Source organism: Ciconia boyciana, chromosome 3 (assembly GCF_034638445.1).
Source record: "Ciconia boyciana chromosome 3, ASM3463844v1, whole genome shotgun sequence".
NCBI lineage: Eukaryota > Metazoa > Chordata > Aves > Ciconiiformes > Ciconiidae > Ciconia > Ciconia boyciana.
Genome location: NC_132936.1, coordinates 63786413 through 63801168, shown reverse-complemented (window position 1 = coordinate 63801168; position 14756 = coordinate 63786413).

Below are 14756 nucleotides of genomic sequence, written 5' to 3'. Positions count from 1 at the left end.
TTTATATATATATTTTTATTATTCACACTTTTGAAGCACAGAGAGGGACCAATTTAAAGGGCCTAAAATCTGGGGAGAGTTTTGCTCTGGAAACAATTATTTTTGTTGAGGACTATTGATGAGGTGATTACCTAAGAATTCAGTGGTAGGAAATTGAAGAGGAGGCAATTGCTGAGTTTTGAAAGATCATCAATAACAAGTGAAAACAAGTCAGGTTTCTCCCCGGATTGTTTATACAAGAGTGGTTGTTGATAAATGAACTTCAGATTGGGTATTAGAGGTACAGAGTGTGCAAAGTGTAATAATAGTTTTACTGCTCAGAGCTTGTGAAGACTGCATAATTTACAGGCAATTTACTCAAGCTTTGCAAACAAATAGTAAAATCCTTATAGTAATCCTCATCCTTGTGTATCCTGTTAACAATATATATATATATTTTTTAATGTTTATCAATTTTCCTTAGGTTTTGTTTTTGCAAGCAGGCAACAACTTTGAAAATAACTTCACTCTGTTATGGATGGAGTTTAATATTACCTACCTGGGGGGGAGGAAGAGGAATTAATAAATGAATAGTTCCATATCTTAGATGACATAAACCACAGTTATGATGCTCAGATATGTGGTTATCATGGCTTTGCTCTAACAGTGTAGTAGTTAAAGCTTGATCTTACCATAGTTGGCAGCAAGAGGAGATGCTGTGTTAGATGTGTAAATATGCAGTTAGTTATGCAAAGTCAGAGATGAATTGACTGGTAAGGAGGGAGGTGGGCAGTGCTGGAGCTCTTTCTTCGCTCTGCCAGGTTCAGTGTACCTTCTGTGTCATGTAGCAGAGATGTTTTCCCACATTCCTTCCAGGTACCTTCACTTCTGAAGATGAATGGTAATGGCAGATGAATGGTATATAATAAAAAATTGTATCATAGTGCCAGGAGAAAAACAGGAATATTCTTGTATCAGGTTTGTTTGCACCTGTTTGAAAGTTTTAAAAACGTTTTGTCATGGTGAAGGAGTTTCAGGAGGAAAAGATTAACAGAGGGCAAGTGAAGTAGTTTGCTCAGGTATCTAGAAACCTTCTTACTTGTTCTGTTTGGTATCATGCTTAGTGCTGTAAATGAATAGTAACCTCGAACAGGATTTCTGGAAGGGAGAGGTACTGCTGAAGTAATTAATACTTGCTGAAAAACCAGAAAGGTTTGAGTCATAGGAGGAAGCATAAGGTTTGTTTCAGCAATTATTCTCAAGCGGAACAATCTGGAAAAGCAAAGCAATATTGCCCTAACAGCCAAGTGCCAGCCAGGAAGGATGAGTGCAGCTAGCTCCCTATAGAAGAGGTAGATTTCCTCCACCAGAAGAAAGAACCACAAAAATAAGTTTCTCAGCCTGTACAGGTAGAAATGTGGGTTGTTTTTTTTAACCCTAATGTCACTAATATTTTGATGAAAATTAGAGTAAGGAAAAATAATCTCTGTCATTTTAATTCTGGGAAGTACTTGGCAATTAAAATTCTTACAGATTTTAATGATGGATAAACAGGCCTAAAGAACAGACTTAAATAAGATCTTCAGTAGGAGGGAGTTCTTGGTCTGAATTCTTCTGAGGTTCTGCAGTAGTTGCAGCCCGTATTATTATCTGCAAGAAATGTCCATGGAAGGAGGAATTACAGTCTTGTAACAGCTGAGTTTGGTGACATTTATAATGTTGAGATAACAAGGTGTTGACATTGGCCCCTATTTTTTCCCCTTGTGATCATGTTCTGTTTGAAATGACTCAATATGTATCATATTTGTATTGCAAATACCACATCTGTAGTCTGCACACAAATGCTTGAGAGATTTATTGTCCATGTTATATTTACTTTTCTAAATTAAATATATATATATTTACAGTTAAATTAGATTTTTGAGGCAGTTTAGTAAGATTAATAGATAGCGTAATAATACTTCACATATAGTAGAATTTCATTTAAGATTAAGGCATTGTTCTTTATGCCTTATTTTAGTCTCTTGAGAGCTGCCAATTCATTTTCTGTTGCATTTCTCTGGATTTTTTTTAGTTTTAATTCTGGCATCTTCCACTCACATTGTAAAATAATTCCATTAGCATTGTCATAATGCAGAAGCTGCATTTCATTAAAGGAATACTTAACAGTTTTTTGAGATTTCCCACATTTAGTCATACATCAGTGATGTAAAGTTTACTCCTTGTAATGTGCATAAATATTTCTAATGCTATTTTGCAGAAGACAAGAAAATAAAGCATGAATGATTCTTTTCAGGGAACCGTACAAAACCTGAGTTTGACAGACCTTGCGGAGGTACAGAGCTTTGGTTACCCAGGTACCTCATATCATGAGGCTGTAAACAAATCCTCTGCCTACAGAAGAGGCAGGTGGTGAATGTTGTCAGTGAGACTTCTTCCACCGCCATAGGAATCCTAAGCTAGGATTTGCCCTAGTGCTTGGGCAACTTGTAAATACTAAATATATGAAAAAACCCACATGCCAAAAGTCAAGAAAAGAGGAAGAAGAAGACCACAGATATGTAAAAGAAAAGAATCTTTCAAACGTCTACAGGTTTAGTGGTTGTTTTCTTTCTATATGTTGATTATAGTTACACTAAAATTACTGTAAGAGGAGGGTAAGTCTGCAGCATTGGAAGTCTCTAATTTAAAAAAGCTTCCATCAACTGTAATACAGGCTTCATGACCTCATGGTGATTATCATCTGACAATGTTATTCTGGAAACCAGAAATTGATTGCTACCCTCAGGTCCCATCTCACATGCCCTGTAGTAGCTGGGGTTGGGGAACCTGTGGGAAGAATACACTGCTGTCACTCAGCAGTGGTCTTTCTGGCTAATTAAAGAGGAGCACTGACAAGCTCTGAAAAGAATCCTGTCAGACCCCATCAAGTAGAACAATGCGACATATTACATGAGTCCTGAGGAAAGGTTTTTAAAGAAAGAAGAAGCAAAGGTGGGCAAGTAAAGTCCCCACAGGGATAATAGGATGATCTTGCAGAGGCAGCTAAAGTGATGCTAAACATGATGCTGTCTTTCCCTAGCTTGCATATCAAAGCTTCGTATGTATCACAGATTTATACAACTCGAATTAACACTGCTGTGGGAAAACAATAGGGACTTCCAGATTTATTCTTGCTTTGGGAAATAAAATGCGTATCAGTCCAGGGTGGGGCCATGTTATATTGGGTGTTATATGACCATCTAATGAAAAGGGAAGAACCTTCCTGCAGAGCTTTGAATTTAAGGGTGTAGGGAAACAAACATAGACTAGTTAAACTAGTTAAACAGTTCCTCAGTACTGGTAGCTGGAACAGAACCCGTGCCTCCCATCGAACCATATTGGCCCTGTGGTAGATCCTGCACCTTAAGTATGAGAAGTATAATAAGGAGGAATTTTTGTTCCCAAATTATTAGGTTATTTATTCTAATTTTCAGAGTTACAGAATAAGCTGGATCCCCCCTCTTCCCAGATGCAAGATTATCTTCTGTTCTGTATTCCCTCTTGAAGTGTCATGGCCCTCCAGCCTTCCTTGCTGTTACAATTGCCATTAACTACTAGCATAAATACATTGGATGAGACTGCACTCAGGGTAGAAGAAAACAAGGACCATTTGTGATATAAGCACTGCAGCTCTGTTAAAATAAATAAACGATCATCATGTTAGCAAGCAAAATGGATGGACACAGTCATGTACCTTTTTGCTACAAGTAGTGACTGTAGCCTTGTATAAATATGTATTAACTGATTTAACAAATCACAAGGCTAAAAAAATTGTAATTTACATAGATGAACCAGCCAGCACTTCATGGCTTGAGCCACATGCTGCAGTATGCTTCCGTGTTAAGAGAGGTAGATTGCTTCTATGACAGATCTCCATTTCATATGACAGATCTCCAAAGCATATGACTAAAGAAAACACCACAAATGATAAAAGGCCTCTTCCTTATTCTTCTCACATACCTCCTTTGAGGTACCTACCTTTTCTGAGTCAGAGTGGAGACCAGTGGCACAGGTCATAAAATGAGAAACTCTCCATATCTAAAAGAGGCCTCAAAACTTAGAGCACTTGGCTCCATTCATGTTGTATTTTTGTTTGAATGATGGAGGAAAGAGGGTAGAGGATTAAACAAAATAGTGGGAGTTAAAATGTGACTGGCCTGGGTTAATTTATGACTAGGGTTTGTTTATTTGCTAGTTTTTCAAAGCCCTACCAACTTGTCCAAGAAGCTCGAACGGTCAAGGCAGCGTGTAAAGTCAATAGTGCACAAGACACTTCAGGAGCTGGTGAGAATTGGCTCCTCAGCCCGACTGACAAGGTACCTATTTGCCTTGGTTAACTGGAAGATTGTCTGCAGCATAATTTAAACTCACACTTCTGGAATTGCAGCAAAATAACTTTACCACCCTGGTGGAAAGCTTGTTTAAACAGCTACTTCTACTGAAAATCTTGGGGGGAGTCTTCAGTTACATTGTCCCTACCTCTCCATTATTGCTGGTACCAGATTATTTTGTTTTCTCTAATACTGATGTTGATTCTGATTAAAAATGAATTTTGTATCTATCTCAGTCATCCTAGTTCTTAAAATCTAGACTGCACTGAGAAAGGCTATATTTGGTTCCTATATGTACAATATTTCATATTTTGGTACATCTCCTAATCTTCTTATTGAAGCTGAGCTTTCTACCATTAAAGTTGCCTTAAACAGTCTCATTAAAAATCCTTTTAAAGCCTTTTAAAGCCAGCAACACATAATTTTTAATGTGGAAAAAACCCTTGAAAGCATACAGTCCTAATTGTTGGTTTAATCTAATTTTTCATGTGATGAATTAATAATTTTTAATTTTATGAACACCAAAGGTCCAGGGTGTTTTTCAGCCTCCATAAAAGTCTTAATTTTGTTTTTATGAAATATAGCAAAGATTATTTACTACTAGGGCTGTTCAGCCTTTTGTTTTCTTCCTGTTTCCATCTCTACAACACATCTTTTTATTTTGCCCTTCAACACAAAAAGCTGTTTAATTTGCATCTATGCACTGAAAAGTCTGACTGTACAAGATTTTTATAAATTCTTGTGCTTCTCTTTCTTTTTTCTTCTTTATTTTAAAGTCAGAGAATGAAAAAAATACAAATAGTAAAGTCACCATGAATTGTTTAAACATGAATAAAACCCATTTTGCTCACCTACATTTCACTTTTATGTAAAAAGTGTACTATCTTTAAACAACTGAGAATTTGAAAGCGTTACTTGCTCACTGTTGATAGTGTAAAAAGCTGTATGTGTATACAGGTTTGCAGTCAACAAAGAACTGTGGAAGCCTACAGAGCATATACTAGCTAAAGTCTCCTGTTTAACTAACAGCCTCTGGTGTTGTTTTTATACCTATAAACTCACTATTAACTTCATGTTTTGCCATTATTTCTCCGAAAAAAAGATGAAACCAAAGACAAAGGATTTGTTCGATAAGGCAAAATAATGGAGACAGGTTCTTTAAAGTAATATTGAATGCCTACTATACTTTATACTGTGACTCTTGAATTGCTTTGATACTAAACTGTTTCTCAAACACTTCTGCAATGTAGATAAGAGTGGTCAGCTTGAGTATGAGTGTCAACAAAAAATGCATTTGATTAAAGGCATGACTGTGCTAAGAAGTTTTCTTAGCTATCTTTCTTCACCCATTAAGTAATTTGGTAAAAATATTGCATAAGCAGTGCCCTCCCAGTGTTCAGCTCTCACTTGCATCTCATATCGTAGTGGTCCTTGCACTAGGGCCCAGCATTATACTTTCTGTCCCCAGAAACCACCTTCACCAGGCCCCAGGATGCAGGAGGAGTATTTCTGGCAGAAGGTTTGGCAAGATCAGGAGGTCTGAAAAGGTCTGGTACCTTCCCTGGAGTGAGGGACAGAGCTACTGCCCTGATAACCATACTGAGATGGCCAGTCATCTTTTGCAGGCTATTTGGAGAAGAGGGTAGTCAGGACCTACAAAGCGAGAGTAGACTGTGCGTTTGGAAGATGAGCAGATGCTGATCAGTAAGACAGCCTGATCTTCTACCAAAACCCAGGCCAGATAGTTCGATAGCTTTAGCTACATTAGCTCTTTTCCTGTGAACAGTCCCCTAGATTTCAGTGGGTCTCCTTAGACTGTCTTACAGAAGCATAGCAGAATCTGGCACAGGAGAGAATTTCTTTTAAATCTCCCATTTATTCCTAAATTGTTTTCTTATTGGAGTATGTTAACACCATAGGACTACATCTATATAAAGGGAAGCTTCATGCCATGATGGAACTGTGAAAACAAACTTCAAAGGTATATCCTTAGTGTTGCAAAGGTTCATCACTGGTGGATGCCTCTTCTCTCTTTCTAGTAGACAAGTCTGAAACTGCTAGAAGTTGTGAAGGGAGATAAATTCCACATTAGAAAACAACAGTAAAACCATGAAGACAAGTGCTAGAGAAAATGTTTGGCAATTTCGTTAGTATGTGCTTGCAGAGGGAGAATAGGATGTCCCAGCACAGAAGGGGAATCTTAGATACATTCCAGGGAACACTTATTTCTTCTTTCTCCAATACTGGTGAAACCTGAGTTTATGGAATAAACCAATACCTTAACTAGTGATTTTTTCCCCACTACATATGATCCATAAAACTTAGAAATTAAACAACAAAAGCCAAAACCATTTATAGGCAATCATCTGAGAAAAGGAAGTAGTGTAACATAGCAGCTCTGAAAAAAGAAATGAAAAACCCACCACTGTACACATTTAGAAACACAGGATAGGAAGTCCTGGGCCATGTGAAAATCAAAGGCAGAAATCCCATTCACTTCTGTTGGATCAGAATTTCACTCAGCAGGAACTTTGAGTAAGCAAAACTAAATTATCTATATGCTAGCTAGGCCAAGACATTGTAATTTACACTTGTGAAAGTGCCATGCCATTGATGCATCGGCATATGTATAGTGCAAATTCAGTATGTATTTTAGTTAACATAGGTAGTTGTAGATCCTTCCGTGAATTATATGAACAGTGAAATCAAAGGCTAATGTAACTAGAGCCGGAGCTGTAGCAAAACATCTGCATGAATAATTTCTGGAGTCTAGGTTTGTTTCTGTAGGATAGAACCAGGTTACACTCATACGAAGCTTAACATAAATTCTGTGTTCTCCAAAGAAGTGCAGAACTGCAGTATAGGTATGCCATTTGCATAATGCTGAACTGAGAAGTTTCATCCTCTTATCTGAGTGACATGTTTGTAATATAAAGAGTGAGAGACAACTTGAAGCCCATCATTATTGTGGGCTGTCTTAAGTACACTTCCATGCCAGGCGAAGTGGAGGAGGACCACTTACAAACACGACACTCAGATAAGATGATGAAACACCTCAGTTTCATCATCTCAACAGGGACCTCCACTTTGAGGAGGACCTCCTTCTCAAAAAAGATCTCCACTTTGCCTGACATGACAGTGTGCTTAAGGTAGCCCACAACGACTGGTTTTGTAAGAAGAACAAGTGGTAAAAGTGGGCAGCAGCTTAACCTAAGATCTCCACTGAGGCAACTGTGAGTTTTGCCATTCCCATCCAAGGAAAAAGTATTTAAAACAGGGCTGGAAAAAATACAAGAGTATAAAAACTTTAGCCATGAAATTGTAGGTGTCTTATTGTAGTGGAAGTTTTGTAACGTGAAAATATCTTAGCATTCATTAACACCCAAACTACTAAATCACAGCATATACTTGTTATGTTGGACAGAAATCCACTATCTGTATAAAAATCCACTCTATATAAAACTGGGTTTAAACACACTGCTGTATAAATAAGCCTATTAATGGAATATGTTTGCTATGACTTTATATACTATGACCAATACACAAGTGACAGAAGAATGGAACTAATAAAAATGTGCCAGTTAACTTCTTTTCACTTCCTACTTTTGCCAGATTTTGCCTATATTTTATCTGCTTGCAGAGCAGTACTGCAAATACTTTCCCCTGTGAGTAGTTACAAATTATCGGGGTTTGCAGGCTAAGACCCTTTGGCTGTGAACTGTTGGCAGGGGGTAGGTTTGGCTTTGGATCCGATGAGCTACCATGCAGGCTGCTGGCTCAGTATGTATCATAAGCTCTGATGGCTTCCTCTCTCTTCCCCAGATCTGCCTATCCAGTGTTGTAACATGTTTGCCACTCTAGCATAAAAGCGTCATGTAAACGTGCACTGTACTGGCCCGTGAATTTATTAATCGCAATACAGAGCAAAAATTGGAAAGAGGGGTTTTTAAAAATAAACTCACCGTGAAGTATTTACCATCTATTAGAGAGATGCACATGGTGAACATTCCGCTGTATTTTGATACCGGTGTTACATCTCGAGAACAATCACACTAATAGGAAACCCCATTAAAATATTTTCCCACCACACAACCCTCCAGCCGGAGACCGTTTCAGACAATGGTTTCACTTTTTTAGTAATGATATTCTTAGCAGTCCCATTGTTCTAAACTGGTCCCACAGATATCTAATTTTTAGTAGGATAACACACATTATTATAACATATCAGAATTTTTAACCAGAAAATTTCCCTCCGACTTTACAGACTTAAGGGCACTATGTCACCATATGTGGTTTCTTGCATTTTTCTGAGTGCTGTATTCTAGAACTAAACAAACTTTGTTACACCAGCCTTATCTGTGACAGATTTCCACTGCCTGGGGGTGTTTATGGACAAGAAATAAGCAGTCTGTTTTAACTCATCAGAAAGTGAGCCTAATGAATAGGCTGAAAGCCTCATCTGTTTACTACTATTTTATTATTTGTTAAACTGACTCGTGGTCATTCTTACTATAGCGGTGTCATTCTCACCACTGTACTTAGCTAATGGCCTACCAACATTTCCATTAAAAACTTTTGAGAAGTCGGTGACTTAGCTGTGAAAATTTACAATAGCGGTGCCGACCTAGCATACTAGTTCCCAGATGTGGTTTGAATATTTTTATTGGATTTTTAATATGAATGTGTGTATATGAATGCTAGTGAGGAATGTTAATAGCCTTATTTAAACCAGATAGGCATTGCACAAGTTTCAGCTCCCTGTTGCTTAGCTGGTGCACCTCGGGCTTCACAGGCAACACCTCTATTATTTCAGTTGCCAGGTTCTTTTAAACAGTGAGATGCCTTAAATCAAAAACCAGGGATCTACTATCCGCTTGAAACTGGGCCCAAGTATGCTCACAAGGTTCATGAACATCATGACGGGCCAATTCAGACAGCGCTGCCAAATTTGCAGCCGTTGGGGACTTCCTGATGTTTATTAGTCATATTCCAGTGTCATGCGGTGTGCAATATGAGCTGCTTCTTGCTGACTGCAAACTCCAAAGTGGCGTCATGAGCCCTCTGGGGAACACAGACATCATTCGTTTTATTAAGGACCTGGCTGGGACCCATCACACGTTCTGCCCACTTCTTATTTAAGAAGAAATATCTATGTGCTCTTTCCTTCCCTCTTTCTTTAAAAATTAAGTACTATAATCGGTTCTGAATACTTTCCTCCTACTACCGAAAACAGAGCCTGTCAGGAAACTTCTTCGACTTTTATAGGAGCGGAAATGTTTTGGAAAATAGTATTGAACAGCAACCACAATGGTCCAGTCTGACTGGAGGGCTGTACAGACATATTACAGCAAGTACATCACAAAGCAGAGGCAGCTGGCGCTAACAGGAGTAGAAGAGTAAAACCCCTTTGACATCCCTTCCCCAGGTTAATCTGCATCTACTGAACATTTCAGTACAACCAAATGGTTTTGAAAACACAGGTTTTCATGAAGCTGCTGGGAAAGCAGCTGTCCTAGGGATACCATGATGTCCTCCCCAAACATGCCCACGTTCTCCCCAGACATGCCCTGACAAAACCCAACTGTGAGCTACCATGGGTCAAACCCACGCCAAGTAGCCTGCTAGTACTGGGCAATGGCTAAGCAATGCTTAGGCTTGTACGCTACCACTGCTTCGTGCAGATGTAGCTATTGAGCGCCAGCTCAGTAGATTAGGAGGTGGCCCCCTGAAACAATGAGCAATGACTGCTATCTGCTGCAAAGCACGGGGGACTGGCTCCAGAGAGGTTGGATTTGCTGACTTCTGCAGGGCTCTCAGAGCCTCTCTGTGTGGTACTTTGTGAGTTTACTCTTGGAAGAGGTTTCATGGAAAGAATCACCTCCACACTGGGTTTTGATATATTGTTGAAAATGGCTCAGTCTGGTTTATACTGATCGTTAAACTGTCTTTAGCACTGCCTAAATTGCTTGTATAGTCAAAATCCATTGATGACAACATATGACTGTCTTAGATGGCAGATTATACCTGGGGGCACTAAATATCGGAGTCAGGCCCCGGGTGTAAAACATGTGACGTGCAATCATCTCTTTCTTGATATGTTGTCTCTGATGTATACAATTTGTGCTGCTTAGTACAATTTGACATTTAAAAGTAATAAAATGGGATTAATTATTATATCTAAAGCAGATTAAAATATATCAACATGCAGATAAAGAATTAATTTGAATCTCTTTCTAAATTACTTTAAAAAGATATTGCTCTAAAATGCACTATCTCAAACTCCTTATTAATTTCAAAATGAGATTCAAGCAAGCATAAGGCTGCATTCGCCTTTCTTGCTTGAATTTGATATGACCTTCAGGCTGAATATTCTGTATTTCCGATAGTATTCACGGGCATCAAAAGATAATCTAATGTTCTTATAGGTGCTCAGACTATTCAATTGCTATACACTTGTAAAACAAAATACAAATAAGCACTGCAGTCAAATAGGAAATAAAATTTCTGCAGTACTATTTCAATAAAGAACTAAAATTTTATAAATTGTCCCAATACAAAACTTTCCAAATGAATTTTTTCTCTAAATAACAGAAATTTCAGGTTTGAGAAATCAAATGTTGTAATGAGAATTAAACTACCTCATTTTAATACAAAAGAAACGTAAAAATTATGCTAGAAGAGACTCCATGAAGTCATCTAATCCAATAAGTGTAGATTTGCATAAGTGCTCATGGGGCCAGAAGACTGCTGTTAAAAGGCTCAATCCATCTCCTCTTAAAGTCAATAGAAAGACTCATTTGAATGGGAGCTGAAATATGCCCTAGAGCTAGCTACTGTAAAGTGGTAAAGACTTACTATAAAATGCTGGCCATATTTTAATTATACAGACCCATCTTTTAGGAGGGGCTACTTTGGAGAGTAAATGAATCCAGTGGGAAAGCCTTTAGTTCATTCAGCTCTAAATACCTACATGTAATATTCTGGTATGCGCTTTTTTATGACCTTCGCATTTTTCCCTCTAGAAGGATTGTCTGAGTTGACTAAAGGAGTTAAAAAAACATCTATGATGGTGTAGGATTTCACAGCTGAATGCAAAGATCATTCATTACTATATATTTTTTTTTTTCATTCCTGGGTTAGAAAACAGCATAAGCTCATTCACAGTTCATACTCCAAATTCTTTTTTTTTTTTTTTTAAGAAGATGTCCTTTCTGTGATATTTAACAGTTGTATTTTTATTATATATTTAGTTGCTGCTGTGTAGATGTTTAAATATATTTCCATAATTCTCAATATGTGGCTTTTACTGATGTGAGGACTACTAAATGAGTAGTTCATTTAGTTCCTCATTCAATTAGACAAACCATGGCTCAGCAAAACAGTATTCCTATAAACATACAGTGACATCTCAAACCTTTTCTCCCTGGAAAACAGCAGCTTTAGCCATTGCTTAATGTTAGCCGGCTGAACCCTGACTCTGGTCCCAAGACCACAGAGATGACAAAAGCCTAGGCACCAAGTAAGGTAGCATCAGGTGACGTGAGAAATAAACTCCACTTGGGATTTCTTCAGGTACTCCTTGTCACATCAAGTTACATGAAAGGCAGGGCCCATGATGCTGTTTGGGAATTTGCCTTTATCAAGACCCCTTTTAGTACAGGGTCTCATCTAGGCAGTGCATCCCTAATATGGCACAGCCTTTCATCTTCTCCATGACCCTATTTCCCAAGTGCAAATAGGAAGCAAATCATAGCTGAAAGCAGGCCAGGAGTGTCAGGAACATGGGTCTTGGAGCCAGAGAGGTTCTCCCATGCTGCTCTGTGACTACATGATATAGAGGTGATTCAGAAAGTAGAGCTGTTATATGGCCCAACAAAAGAAAAATGTGAGATGAAAGCAAAACAGGGTCAGTTAAAAAAGCTAATTGAATAAATAGATAAAATAACTGCTGAGTTAGACCTTTAACTTTAGCTCTCAGAAGATGAGAGAAGTTGAAGGGCTCCATTATGCCAGGCTTGCTTGGACACCTTTGCTGTTTGAGACAGCCACACAGGAGGAGTTGCAGTCTTACCCTGAAAGCGTAGCGACCACATGCTCTATGCGTGAGCTTTGTGCAATACTCCAACAGCAAGCATTGGGAGCCCATGCAAGTCATGGGCCCACGTTTTGTAATCCCAGTTCACAAGCTATAAATAAACATGTAATTGATCCCCCTTCACAGAACAAACTGGATGCCTTCTGGTGTCAGCTTTATGTTAGGAATAAGTTTTTCATTTTCCTCCCAAATATTCATGGGTACTTGACCAATTTTAATTAGTTAGGGCAACATCATTTATTTCTTTAGGAATAAATGGAGAATGGAACTTAATAATGATTTCACAGGCTCTTTTGCAATATTTTTCTACTCTTTATTTTTTCTTATTCATAAAATTCAATATATTAATTCCTATTTAGTTGTGGCTTTTTGGCCCTCCTGATTGCTTGCTTTTCAAACCTTAGAACTGCTTTGTTATCCTTGACTGCATGCAAGGCATTTTCTGCAAGAGCCTTGGACTTTGGCACAGTCTGAACTAGTTGGAAACAGATCTCCTTCCAGGTGCACAGGAGAAAACCCAACTGGTTTTTAGCATTTGTGGAGACCACTGATGGTGTGCTTCATACTGTCAATGTTCAGTGCCTGGGCACTTTTACAGGGAGAAATAAGAAGCACTAGATACCTACTGCATCTAGTAGGAAAAAAAGTAGGAAGAACAAATGGGTAAAATTTAAAGCCATTCAAGTTGAAACCCACATATTTTCAAATGTAAGGGGTGTTCGTCACTGGGACAAATTCCCACAGGAAATAATACGTGCACCATCTACTTATATCTTTCTAAACAAGTCTGGATGCTGTAGTCAAAAACATTATTTTGATTATGAATTATACCTCCATGGAATTATATAATTTATATCATTTTGGGGTCATCATCCCTTTTGGATGTAAAGTCTACAAATCTTGCACATTTGTGATAATGTGGGTAATAATAATTTGATGGTTTACTGACTGGTTAGATTCCTGTGAGAATGAAAATTTTAATACAACTGAGGTTTTGGGTTTGTTTTGTTTTCTTTTCTTTTATTGGAAGCACCACTTATTCATCTTGAATTTATTTAAATAAAATGAATAGGTCCTGGTTTTAATGCTTTTGTGTTATTTATTCAGCTAGCATCTCTCCACAACTTTGCAAGTAGCCTGAACATAATTTAGACAGAAATGATAACCAGTTACTGGGTGTAGGATGTACCTAGCAGAATCTTTCTAAAGACGAGGGAAGGCTTTACGCCTGGGTCTGTACCACCTGGGTTTTGGACATGCAATGCAACCACAGTGGAGTACTGGTGGGGTTTTAATGTAAAATGAAGTTCTGAGCCTACACAGACCTTGCAATGATGAGATAATGTTCTAAGGAAGATTTTTGTGGCAGGTCTGAAGATTAATCCCTAACACAATACCTCTCAAAGGACAAGACATGCATGAAATAGGTAGAAAATAGAGTGTTCTCCCTTTACAAAAGGGGAGCAGAAGCAGTGGGAGCCTTGCCCCAGGACACATGGGAATTCAGTAGTGAGCTATGAGCAGAATCCACTCCATGCCTTAACGACAACCCTATTAACCAGCATTATTGTTACTCTTTCTGTTGTTACAAACAATTATAGCAGGTCTGGAAAGAAAACTAAGGGAAAACAAACAATCAAGTGTATCAGTCTGTTTTATTTTATCTATTTCAGTATAATTGCAACTACAATGTACAAACTCTGAACAGTACATAAAATGTTTTAATGATCAGGACAGAGGGTTACTAGCTAAAGAACAATTAAGCCGTTACCTCCTAAGTCGCCTGTTATACATTCACATCTGGAGGGAAATTGTACTGTAAAGGCTAAGCCTGCAAAGGCCTCTTTGGCAACACTGGGCGGTGCTCTGCCTAATCTCAAGCATCCTAGGGCCAAAGCCAAACAAGAAACTTTGGCCTTGTAATTCTTTCCATGACGGTGCCTGTAAGGCAGGCACCTCGCTCCAGAAGCGCAACGCGCCCGCCTGCCTCAGCACCCGGAGGAATTCACAGCAGCCGGCACGCTGAGCAGGGGCCGGGGCAAGCCTTGAGGACGTGGTGTATCTTAGGTGTCAGTACTTTCGAGGGCACAGATGCCTTACACTAGCTGCAGGGCAGCGGGATTTGTAGTCTCCCCTCCTGGAGTGAGGAGTTTATGTATCTTTTCTTTTTTCTTTTTTGACAACCAAGGATTAGTTGTTTCATCTTTCCTGAAGACTTCATAGAAGGAGGTGGTGGTACTTCCTATGTTTCAGGCATCCCAAAACCTGGCAATACACTGGGAAGAGCAAGGAGCAAGAAGTTTGCCCTC